Here is a 12,514-nt window from a genome sequence, read left to right as displayed (position 1 = left end):
ACACTACTTTAGAGCACCACACCGCCCTTAACCTCAACGATAGGTAGGTGGGCCCGCCAAAGATCCTGGCCTGGGGACCCGCTTCAGGATGTGGGCCCATAATAGAGTCCATTTGTCAATATACGATGATGAAATTGGATTGACTACTGTTGAAATTATTGATTGTGTTAATAAACAAGCACATTCATCGCATGAAAAACAAATTTATTTTAAAATGAATATACCTAATATAAGTAATAAATAAAACCTTGGTTATTTATATATTTTTTTTTCACTTTTGTATTAGTACATTTTTGACTATTTAAAAATGTATCTGTATTATTTAATGAAATAAAGGGGGAGGAGGCGCCAAGATTAGATTTTTTTAAAAGGGAGGCGTAGTAACATAAAGTTTGGAAACCACTGGTCTATGGTAAGCGGTTTACCCCAAAAAAACTTTTATGAATGGATTTAAAAAAATATATTATAATATTATACATAGAGGCACCATTTTTTTTTTGAAATATAATAAAACATTCTACATGAATGTTTTAAAAGCTAATTATAGATACCAGAACGAGTATTCAGCCCACTTAAATAATACGTATACGGTATAAACCTAAAATTTACAGCGAATCAAATTTCTAGTTTCGCTATCCAGACACGTTGAAAAAATATATTTTTTTTAATTACAAGTTATGAAATTTAATTTAGCTAATGCGTTGCCAAATCGCGGAGATCGTGAGTTTTTTTTTAGTATTTTTTTTGTACACACGTTTTTTTAATTCGCGGAGAAATTTGAAAACGAGAGAAGTATTATTATTTCTGTGTTGCCATCAATCAGAGATTAGCAGAAAATAAACATTGAAAAATATTGGGTCAAGTTATACATAGAATGCTTAAAAATAGTACCCTAGGATTTGTTTTGCTTATTCGCATTGAAGTCTCAATTATTTATTAGTATAATATCGTCTCTGTTCTGGCAGAACACACTAACTGGAGAATACTAGTTTTGAGTAATTTGACTTTGAAGTTGGTAAAATGTTTGAAATAATGGTCTATCATGTGAGTTTATTAAGTAATCGTAAAAAGGGTGACTTTAAAATAAAGACTGTTTATTTATTAAGAAGATTTCCAGACGGTAAAGTTTGAAATAAGGAACATTTTGGTACTAACTCAATATGTCATTTTTTCGAATTAGTGTCTTCTGCCAGAACAGTGACGATATATTATTATGTAGTTTACTGAATCCGCAATGGACGAGTGGGTGAATTTTTGTTTCTGAAGCCGTTGTTTACAGGTTCGAATCTGAAAAGCTCATATTATATTTTTTTAATTTGTACGTTGGACTCATTATTACATAGGTTGTAAATCTATTAAAAAAATATTGGATTTTAGAGCCAATTATGATAAGGGTGGTATTTGAATTATTTTTCACTCATGTCATGTTTTTATAATACAGATAGGTGCATTTTTTTTAATTTATGGACACTACTAAATGCGTATAAGGATAAACTTAGTAATCGTATTAGTAAGTGGCGAAGGGTGGAGGTAGGCTGTTAAGATCCTTCATACCTAAATAGTGCACACTAAACTCTGCCATTCATACGTATTTTTGTTTTAATTGAAATAAGACTACAATTTAGACTGTAGTTAGTTTTTAAAGTTTATTAGACCTTGCGAAATCAAGCCATAATAAATAATAGTCAACAAAATACTCGTATATCTATAAAATAACTAAAATTATGCAATTAAATCATACATAACTTATAGGTATTATGATATTTTATAGGTAGAATAATATTTCTTTTTATCTATTATCTTGGTTTAGGGCGTTTAGGCTGTGCTTAATGAATTTAAACAATGAGCCAACAATATGTGTAACATGTATTCTTAATCCAACGAAAACAAATAAGTATGAATCTAAAAGTCTGCACAATTTTGTCGTACCGCCCAAAATATACAAAAAAAAAATGGTTTGGGCTTAGTCAGGGTTTAATTGATTTTTAAAAACTAACCAACACCATCTATAAATAAAATTGTAGTCTTAGTTCAATAAAAATAAATACGTATGACTACTAAAGTTTAATGTGCACTATTTATGGTGGATCTTAATAGCCTACCACCACCCTTCGCTACTGGTATTAGTAGAGGGTATCTAAAGTTAATGTACGATATTTCCAACACTCCAGATTTTCAATTGACATACTTCTCCACATAATTACGATGTTTTCGCGATCTTTTAATTGATTTTAATTTGAAATATAAACGAAAATTAACTTTCTTCATTAATTATTGTAAGTTGTGTATTTGCTGTTGGTAAGTGTGTACTCTATCTATACTGACTGAAGATGCTGAAAGGCAAAACTCCGCAAATGTACAGTAGTACAATAGTATAAAACAAATTTATAATTATTCACGAAATTAAGTTACCGACTATCTTAAAACGAGGGTATGTTTTTCGGATTGAGTCTCTTTCGTACGATGCTACAATAATGATCTACGCACTCGAGCCTCTACGGCAAAAGTTCGACATGAGGATACTGAACTGAGGAAAATTGTGATCTTGTCTTATACTTCGAAACTACAACTGGATTGATAAAATAATGATGTTAACAAATATGCATTGCTTAAGATCACATGCGCTTCGTAACATGATGCTCAACGACTGTACCATGCGGTCGTGACAGCTAACGATAGTCTTAATATATCCATGTCTTTTTCTCGGTGGATATTAATATGAAAGCCATGCGGGTTCTTCATTGAATACCATCTATTCTATTATGGGTTGTCTACAGACAGTGAGGTCCCTAGACAAAATTCCGCCCCTAGGCAGCGCCGAAATGCCACCCCATTTTTAGACAGTATTTTTTATCATCCTCTCATGACTCCAATATCTAAGAAATGTATTGTATGGATACATTACTAACAAAATATATATTATTAAATCTAATCTAAACGCCATCTTTACTGCAATAGACAATATTGAGAGTCCACGGTTTCAGATACATTCAAAAATACCCCTGACAACTTTGAAAACTCGCGCGTGACTGGCAAAATAATTGGATAAATTAATTAGATAAGTATGTACCTGCCTATAATTCGCAAATCTGCACGTGTAATTGCTGGTCATCAGGATCATCACGTCTAAGGACAACGGAAGTAAACTAGACATCGCGAACCCGACAAAAAAAATCCTGTTAAAACTTTTATAGTACCTAATTAATACATTTTGTTTCCAACCAGTGAACTGATTTTTTTAATGAAAAGATATTTCCGTTATTACTAAGTTTAAGTAGCCATTTCTATATATATCAAACGATTCTCCTCGATTTTCCGCCCTTTGGGTAACTGCCGCCCCCAAGCGACGCTTAATCTGCCTACCTCCACTGGACGTCACTGGTGTACAGATAGGGTCGTACATAACGCTGTTTTTTTATACATGTACTATAGCGGTTTGCAATCCCGGTATCTTGGTACAGGGCCGGTCTGTGAGTAAGTGCGATCACTTAAAGCGCAGAGATTTAGGGGCTTGACGATTTAAAAAAAATATATATAATATTATATTAGTGGAAAACGGTGACATTTAGTTTTAGTAATATTATTGAAAAAAAAAATATATTTATATAGGTACCCACTGGTTTTGACATTTATTATTATTAGGGTTTCTTTACCGGCGGCGGTCTATAAAATAATATGGTGTATATTATATTGTGAAAATATTTACGTAATATTTATAATCCACGATGGCCGAGCGGCTTATAATGTCGTGGGGCCCAGGTTCGAATCTCGGGTCTGGCAAATACACATATTGTTTTTCAATATTTGTGTTTGGAGTCAGAGTATGGACCTAATAGGTTGAGCAAGTGGCTGACATCCATTTCTCGTAAAAACAAAATTTATTAATACAACCTCCACTCTGTGGATGCCCATATGATCATATTAGGATCAGACATGGTCAGATTGATTATATTGACAGCATCTATAAAGAGTACGCCACAGATATTCTTGATGTATTGTATATTTAAATACCTACTTAGATGTAATTTACAACAGTTATCACATCTTTACTCGTGAAACCAACATAAGAGGATGGGTAGATAACAATACAACGCAGATGTGCGCTTATGCTGATGACATAGTAATTACAAGCATATCCAAACAGAGGATGATCAACCATAGTGGCACTATGAAAATAAAAGCAGAAAACGCTGGGCTGCATATAAACCAGTCAAAAACTAAGTATATGGTCAGCACACGCGATCAGGTACCGCTGCAGAATATAGACATAGGATAGCATGCATATGAAGGGGTGAACAAGTTCACGTATCTCGGATCCAGCCTAAATACCAAAAATAAGACAGCAGAGGAGATAAAAATCCGCCTTATCTCCGGGAATAAATGCTGGCATGCCTGCAAGCGACTGGTGGGGTCGAAAATTCTAGGCCGAAGAAGTAAATTTCTAATTTATAAAACAATTATAAGGCCATTGGTCACTTATGGCTGTGAGACTTGGCGCTCAACTCAAAACGAGGAAAACAAATTAGCTGTCTTCGAGCGCAAAATACTCCGCAAAATCTTTGGACCCACGTTGGGAAATGGGAACTACAGAATAAAAATGAACCACGAATTGGAAGAGCTGATTGAACAGCAAACAATCATAATATACTATAAGTCCCAAAGACTACGATGGGGGACATGTGGAGAGAATGCCTGAAGTTAGAGCGCCACAAAGTGGCTACCCCAACGGAAGAGACCCAGAGGCCGTCCAAGAAGGAGATGGGCTGACGCCGTAGAAGTGGACTGACTTCATATAAGACCCGGTAACTGGAGAAGTGTGACGAGAGACCGGAGTAAGTGGAGAGCGGTTGTGGAGGAGGCCAAATCCCACCCCGGGATGTAGCGCCGTGGAAGATCACATCTTTACTGAGATTGTGGGATGTTAAATATTTGCGTATTTATGAAACAAACAACAAATCAATATCTAAAATCAATAATCAAGAAAGACTAACTAAATGTGATTTTTTTTAGGTAGGTACCTATGTATTTTTTTGCTATTATAGTGTTATTAAATATATCGGTATCAGACTATAAAACTTTTTTGAGAGAACTTTTGTTTAAATCCGGCAAAAAAAACACTAACCCGGGAATGACATTTCTTACGGAGGCTACAATCCTTAATACAACTCTGCACATTTAACCAGATATCGACAATAATCATAAAAGCAGATAAGTACATATTTTTGAAAATATATGCAAACATATTGCAATGCACACAAGTATAATAATAATATGTAGTAATTACCAATGCGTTTAAGTGTGTGTTTTTAGGCATAATAACTTTCTTTTTAAATTACCCATTATTATCTGTCTACGGTTCATTGTCATTTGTATTGATGTGGGATGTATCTGCGTTGGTTGATAATATTTTAAATGTGAAACCTGTCGTTAAGAAATCTAGTAAATAATTAGTGTCATTGTCTTGTGGAATTTCTACGCTGTCAATCAAAAAATTAACGTGATGATTTAAAAAAAAAATAACCTCATTTATTTTAAAAACATAAATTACAAATCGCTCGCACCTAGTAGTATCGGAAACGTAAATATTTTATTATTAATTATTGTCTTTACTTTTATCGTTTATTCTTAAATGTATGAAATTTGTATATAAACTAGTATTAACTCTATCCTGTGTGAGTGTTTGTACAAAACTTATATCAATTAGAATAATTTATATCCATGTTTCAATCTCTGGTATTGGTTTTATAGTTTGAACGACTAAAACAATATAATTACAAGATAAAAAGAACTTTTTATATACAACGTTTTTAAATTTTCTGTTGAATCATATAAACTTGACTTGACTAGCTTAAACGATCAAAAAAAATGTACTTGATAAAAATACTGAACAATGAAATGTCATTCCATATTGATTTCCATAGTGACGCACGTATATATTATTTAATAATTTAGTTGCTAGGACCCCCTAGCAACGGCAAGCAATGGTATCGAAATAACTTTTCATACAAAACAGAATTAACTGAAAATTAATTCAATTATACTTAAAGATGGCTAAAAGTATTAAAAGAATGTATTGGCATAGTGTTCTGATATATTCTAAAAGTTTCAAATGTCTAGCTAGTCGGGAAGTTGGTTAAAAATAGATTGCAAGATTTGTACCGGACAAAAAACCACCGGACAAATAAGAATACGACATAAGAAAAACTTTGTAAAAAATAAGGATACATTTCTCAATACAGTTTAACGCATGTATTCCCAAAGTAGTTACAGTCACCCTGGGGACGCTGGAAGATAAGGGGTGAAGAGAAAACTAGGTTAAGTACTCAAATAATATAATATATTGATACCTTATTTTTTTGGGTATGGTAGGTACCTATATTATACGTGCTTCTGCGATCATGTGACTTTATGCATGCAGACGTACACGCATCACATTTAAATGGTTTTACAACACTATGTGATATAATATGCTTGTAGAACAGGGGTCGGCAAACCGCGGCTCGCGAGCCACATACGGCTCCTTGGCTATTGGCGTGCGGCTCTTTGCCAAATTCCCAATTCCTATTTTTTACAAAAACTTTTGCAAAATTCACAATTTTATTTTTTTCATTGATTATACACTTATTATATTTAATAATGACATTATCGCGAGTCTAATTTTTCCTCCGTGATGGTTGATGCAGAAAGATATGATTATTGTTTTAAATCCGTCCATTGCAAATGTCGACATTTTCAATTTTTCTCCATTTGATATTGACACGAGCACTTTTGAAATACAATTTTATTGGCGTATTTAACAAGCAAAGAGTTATGGAGCTCCAAATTTGTAGGTCTTGCCACCAAAATTGATAATTTGGAGACAGAAAAATGCAATTTAATTTCACAACACAAGTGGAGCGCTCTAAACTACATAAGGTAGAATGGTAGATACTACGATTTTTAATACATGTAAAAGCTTTCCTAACTCATAATCGAGTCTACATAATATGTATGTGAACAATCATTTTCAAACATGGACAATATAAATGGCATTTAGAGAAGTCAAATAACCGATGAGAATTTGGAATCGCGCCTGAAATTAAAAACCACAAGTTACATACCAAACATACAGAAACTCTCCAATGAAATGCAAGGGAGGTCATTGTTCACATTAGTTTTAAGGAATGCATTAAAATTATATGTAATTCATATTCTGTAAAAATTATATTTATAATTTTAACAATAAAAACATATATTTACGTTAGTTTTATTCGGGAAATCTTCTTCACTTAATACGTAAACAATCATAAAATGTAATTAATTCATTTAAATATACATATGGCTCTCGAATTATTTTTAACCGTTGTGCCACTCATATTTGGCTCCTTTGGTCCAAGAGTTTGCCGACCTCTGTTGTAGAAGAACAAACTTAGCATTTTAAATAGCCTCTTATTATATTGACACCCAATGTTCAATGTGTCTTTTTAGCTCACTTTATTTACAGTTTCTGGTGAAATAATTAATTATACACTGGGTGACAATGGAAGCTACCGTTAAATATAAATCACAGGACTCTGTATTCATAGTTCGTAAAATGAAAATATCCTACTAGATTTATCGAATTTATTTGTAGAAATAATTATCTAAAATCTATTACGATAGTTTCTAGAGCCATATTATCTTTTTAACCTATCATAATTAATGAAACGCAAATTCTATATTGTATACATTTACGGTATCAGCATAATAAATATTAAAAAATTTAAACACTTAATATTAATATGTTCAGTTCTTTCAAATGCGTGAAAAAATTAATTGTTATGTGTACATAAAACTCCATACAACATTTATGGCTACAATTTGGTTATTTATTTTGTACACAGAAAAATGTTGAGTAGAGCCGTGGCCCAAGACTAACTAATCTGTAGGCCGTGGCACTCAATTGCAAATTACGATTAGGTACTAGTTATGTTTAATTATCGAATGCAACGCGCTAACCTGTTTGCAAAAATTGAACATTTTCGATCACACATTTCGTTAAAATTATTACAATTTATTTCAATATGCATTTTACCATGTTGCGTTCGAAGTATGAGTAATAAACTAGCGCTAAGATTGAAGTTTACAGTTTCGCGTCATGGCCTGACTATAGTGAGCCTTGGCAGTGATCATAGGAATTAAAAAATCTCTTTGACTGAATTATATTCGATCCTAAGAAGATCAAAAATAAAAGAAGTTATATTAACGGATTATTGTTTTTACGAGAAATGGATGTTAGTCACTTGCTCAACCTATTAAGTCCACAATCTGGGTCCAAACACATATTGAAGAACATGTGAATTTTCTAGATCCAGGATTCCTATCCGGGACCCACGACAGTATTAGCCGACATGTTACCGCTCGACCATCATTGACTAAATTATGAAACTATAAAGATAATCGTAATAGATTTTTGGGTTGTTACCGTGCTACTTCACTCGACGTTTCGGGCTCATTGCAGAGGCCATTCTCAAGAGATTTAAAAGTTTCAATATATTGCAGAAACCATTATAATCTATTGAGAATGGACTCTGCAACGAGCCCGAATCGCCGAGCAAAGAAGGAGCAAGAACATGACCATGAAAGTCTCAAGCATTCATTTTAAAGAAAATAATTATAATTAAAATTTTCTTTATATTTCCACAATGCCCAAGCGGTAATGTTTCGGCTTAGACAGTAGTTCGATTTCCGGGTCAGGCAAATTTACATGTTATTTTTTCAATGTGCGTTTGAACCCAGCGCATAGATCTAATATGTTAAGCAAGTGGCTAATATCCATTTCACGTAACGTAAAAACAAATATCTGTCACTCTGTGGAAGCCATATACGCCGCTTACAATCGAACATGAGAATTCACTCTTTTTTAATAAAATTTTATTTACTGTTATTTCTTGGTGAAAAGACATGATAGTTCCTCTTATACAATACTTATTCAATCAATATATCTGATAATGTCATAAGAAGGAACCGGTCTTGATTTTGGTATTTTTTTTAACTGTGGAAAGATTATTGAACAATAAAAATATTTAATAATCACAGGTGAAAACTGTGTTGTTAGCTGGTGGTTATTATTTCTAACTTTAATAATCATATCGATTTTTTTATAGTAAAATTTCGATATTATTAATCAGTTTATGTCTCTATGTAACACAGAAGAGATACAGCAATGGAAAATTAACTAAGTAATCAACAAATTGATACAATACTTGTGTGAAAATGGTATACATATCTCATAATTATTATTACCATTTCTGCACTTATAATTTAACCAATGATTAACAAGGCATAGCGTAAAACATCTACAACTCACTTGTAAGTATCAGAACGGGTTTCACACATAAAGAATTCTAGTAACAGCTGACCGTTTATTACTGTGAGAAAAACATTACCTATATTATATTTCATAGTATTATAATGGAGTTCTATGACGTATAATTTACGTAATATTGGTGTAGGTAATAAAAAAAGAATAATTAATTATATAATGAGCTTCCATCACGGAATGAATTAGGTAATAACAATTTGCGAAACAATTCATAAAATACCTGTTTTTTTTTTTAAATAATGTGTATTATAAATTTTACATAAGAAATGAAAAAAATAATTAGTAAGTATTCATATTTATATTTTTAACTTGAAACCAGGATATTTAATTGATGAAATATGTCATAAAAATATTATAAAAATAAACGTGTAACAAAAAAGAATTCCTAAGTTATTCTTATTTTTAAAATAGGCGGCAATCGTATAGCAGTGCGTAACAGTATATTATAAACACGTGTATATTAAATTTTTGGTGTAAGTTATGAAACAAAATGCTGATTGAAGAATAATAAAATTTAAATTACCTGTTAAACACCGATAGGTCGATGTATTTGTTCCAGTAATATGATAGCTGATGTCTCCAGATAAAATAAAAAAAAAACAATTTTTTTAAAATAATTAATAACAAAGTGTCACTTTTCACATGGAACCGAACTTTTTTTTTTTTAAATAACTTTTCAGTTATTGTCGAGCGCACTTTAAATAATTATTTTAATAATACTGTCTATTTATGTGGAATAAATTGACAATCACACACATTTAAAATGTTCGATTAAAACATTGTTTTAAATTATGATATTTAAAAAAAAAACTGTAATCAATTTTATTATTCGTACGTTTTAATCAGTAATACACAGAGTTTATCAATATAATATTGTTTTATTAAAAAAAAATATATTATTATGAAAGCTAAAATAGTTTTTTTATGTACTTAAGTATATATTTTTTTAATTTTGATTTTCAAAATCAGCTCGATCGATGTTGTTAATTTTTACGTAAGTAATAAGATAACGGAGTTTTTTTCGTCGTGATTATTTTCGCGGGTTTTTTTAATTAATGATAATAAAAATGAACTGCGTTGGGCTGTTGGATGGTTGGTGTGACGGAGAGGCATAAGAGAAGCAACACGTCCGCTCTACCGGATAGTCGCCGGTCCACTGAACGTTTTAGGTTGATGTTTGCCGAACGGGCATGCCGTCGGCGTGCGAGAAAAAAACTCATGCGGCGGCGTCAGGAAAATCTGCACCGCTCTTTTAGCGCCGACGCCTCGGGAAAGTGGGCGCCGGAAAACTGTTGTCGTCGTTGTCAAAGTTTAGACGGACACGTTGCACTTAACAACTAGATAACTATATATATTATGCATTAGCTTTTTTGCCTGGGCTAGCATCTAGCTTGCTATATATACATCTGAGTTATTGCTTATTATATAGAAATGCCTTACTTGAATTTGACAATAAAATAAATATTGGCTTATGAAAATAAAATATAAGTTACGTTTAATAAGATTATGAGTGGTTGAAACATGCCCTGATTTTTTACCACGTTTTTCTTAGCTCGTATTCTTGTTTATCCAGTACAAATCTTGCAATCGATTTTTAACTAACTCCCCGACTAGCTAGACATTTGAACCTTTTAGAATATATCAGAACACGATGCCAATGCATTCTTTTAATACTTTTAGCCATCTTTAAGTAGAATTGAATTATTTTTCAGTTAATTCTGTTTGTATGAAAAGTTATTTCGGAAGAAATCCATAATCCAATCTACTATTATTGGTTTCTAAGGGGGTGGTCCTAGCAACTAAATTATTAATATATACGTGCGTTACTATGAAAATCAAAATGACATTTCAGTATTCTATATTTTTTTGTTGCAAAATAGCAAAAAAATGATTTGTTGACAATTGCCTTATTTGTCCTAAATTATTAATATATAGAATTGTCAAGTTTATATGATTTAACAGAAAATTTAAAAACGTGGTATATAAAAAGTTCTTTTTATCTTGTAATTATTTTATTTTATTTTGTGTACCAATTAGTGGACAATGTGCATGTTATATAAATAATGGTATATTATTAAATCTTGTGTATTATTTATACTTAAGTACTATTTACGAAACAATAAAGTATTCTTTATAAAATATTTGTTTCGTAAAAAGTGCGTAATACTATAATCGGTATTTATCCACATAGAATAGAATTAAATACAGTTTTCTAATAATTGACATTTGAAAGTATTTTAATTAAATAATACAAACTTGTCAAAAAGTATTAAAAACAAAAAAATATTGACAATATAAAAAAAATCAACCTATTTTATTGTTCTTTTTATATAAAAATGTAGTTTATTTTTCTAAAAAATAAAAAATTGTATCACTTGAAATTTGCTCAAATCAAATTACTCTTCAGCATGGTCACAATATCAGATTGATTAGACTTACAACTAAAAGAGATTTCAAGTTATACAGATTTTAATTTATTATACAAAATCGATGATTTTTTTTTAAATTAAATATAAAATACAATAAAATTGGAAATTATTCAAAAATCTGTACAGTCAAAAAAACTCGTAAAACTACATTTTATTAATAATAATTACAAGATAAAAAGAACTTTTCACATACAAAGTTTTTAAATTTTCTGTTGAATTATTAATATGCTCAATATGCTCAAACTTGTACTTGATATGAAGTAAATAAAAAACAAACAAACAAACAGACAAATATAGAATACTCATCTCGTCATTTTGATATTTCATTTTGATTTCCATAGTAACGCACGTATATATTAATAATTTAGTTGCTAGGACCACCCCCTTAGCAACCAATTATACACTTTTTTTCTGAAATAAATTTACATACAAAACAGAATTAACTGAAAATGAATTCAATTCTGCTTAAAGATGGGTAAAAGTATTAAAAGAATGCGTTGGCATCGTGTTCTGATATATTCTACAAGTTTCAAATGTCTAGCTAGTAGGGAAGTTAGTTAAAAATCGATTGCAAGATTTGTACTGGACAAACAACCACCGGACAAACAAGAATACGAGCTAAGAAAAACGTGGTGAAATAACCGTAGTATATAAAAATTATTGTAAGGGATATTCTCAGAAAATATAAATGTAAAACCAAATCACAATATTGAAATAAATAATTTCGTTATTCATTTTATAC

At 31.3% G+C, this 12,514-nt stretch overlaps 1 protein-coding gene and 1 long non-coding RNA gene across 2 annotated transcripts in view; one reads left to right on the top strand and one right to left on the bottom strand.

Moving 5' to 3' along the window:
* The window catches only part of AdamTS-B (ADAM metallopeptidase with thrombospondin type 1 motif B), a 409,878-nt gene extending 399,377 nt beyond the window's left edge, over window positions 1-10,501 (bottom strand). The window contains exon 1 of the mRNA XM_085946122.1: window positions 9,867-10,501. The gene's annotated coding sequence lies outside the window, so the exon portion shown is untranslated. The remainder of the gene's footprint in view (window positions 1-9,866) is intronic.
* LOC147072639 (uncharacterized) lies at window positions 747-3,363 on the top strand. The gene is made up of 3 exons (XR_015070558.1): window positions 747-949; window positions 1,199-1,530; window positions 2,128-3,363. It is a non-coding gene; the product is annotated as an uncharacterized LOC147072639 (long non-coding RNA).
* Window positions 10,502-12,514: the final 2,013 nt, after the last annotated feature.

Source organism: Rhyacophila brunnea, unplaced genomic scaffold (genome assembly GCF_057557595.1).
Source record: "Rhyacophila brunnea isolate RB1 unplaced genomic scaffold, BYU_Rbru_1.0 scaffold_19, whole genome shotgun sequence".
NCBI classification, from domain to species: Eukaryota; Metazoa; Arthropoda; class Insecta; order Trichoptera; family Rhyacophilidae; genus Rhyacophila; species Rhyacophila brunnea.
The sequence above is the reverse complement of the archived record's forward strand: the minus strand, read 5'-3'. Positions and strand labels throughout refer to the sequence as shown.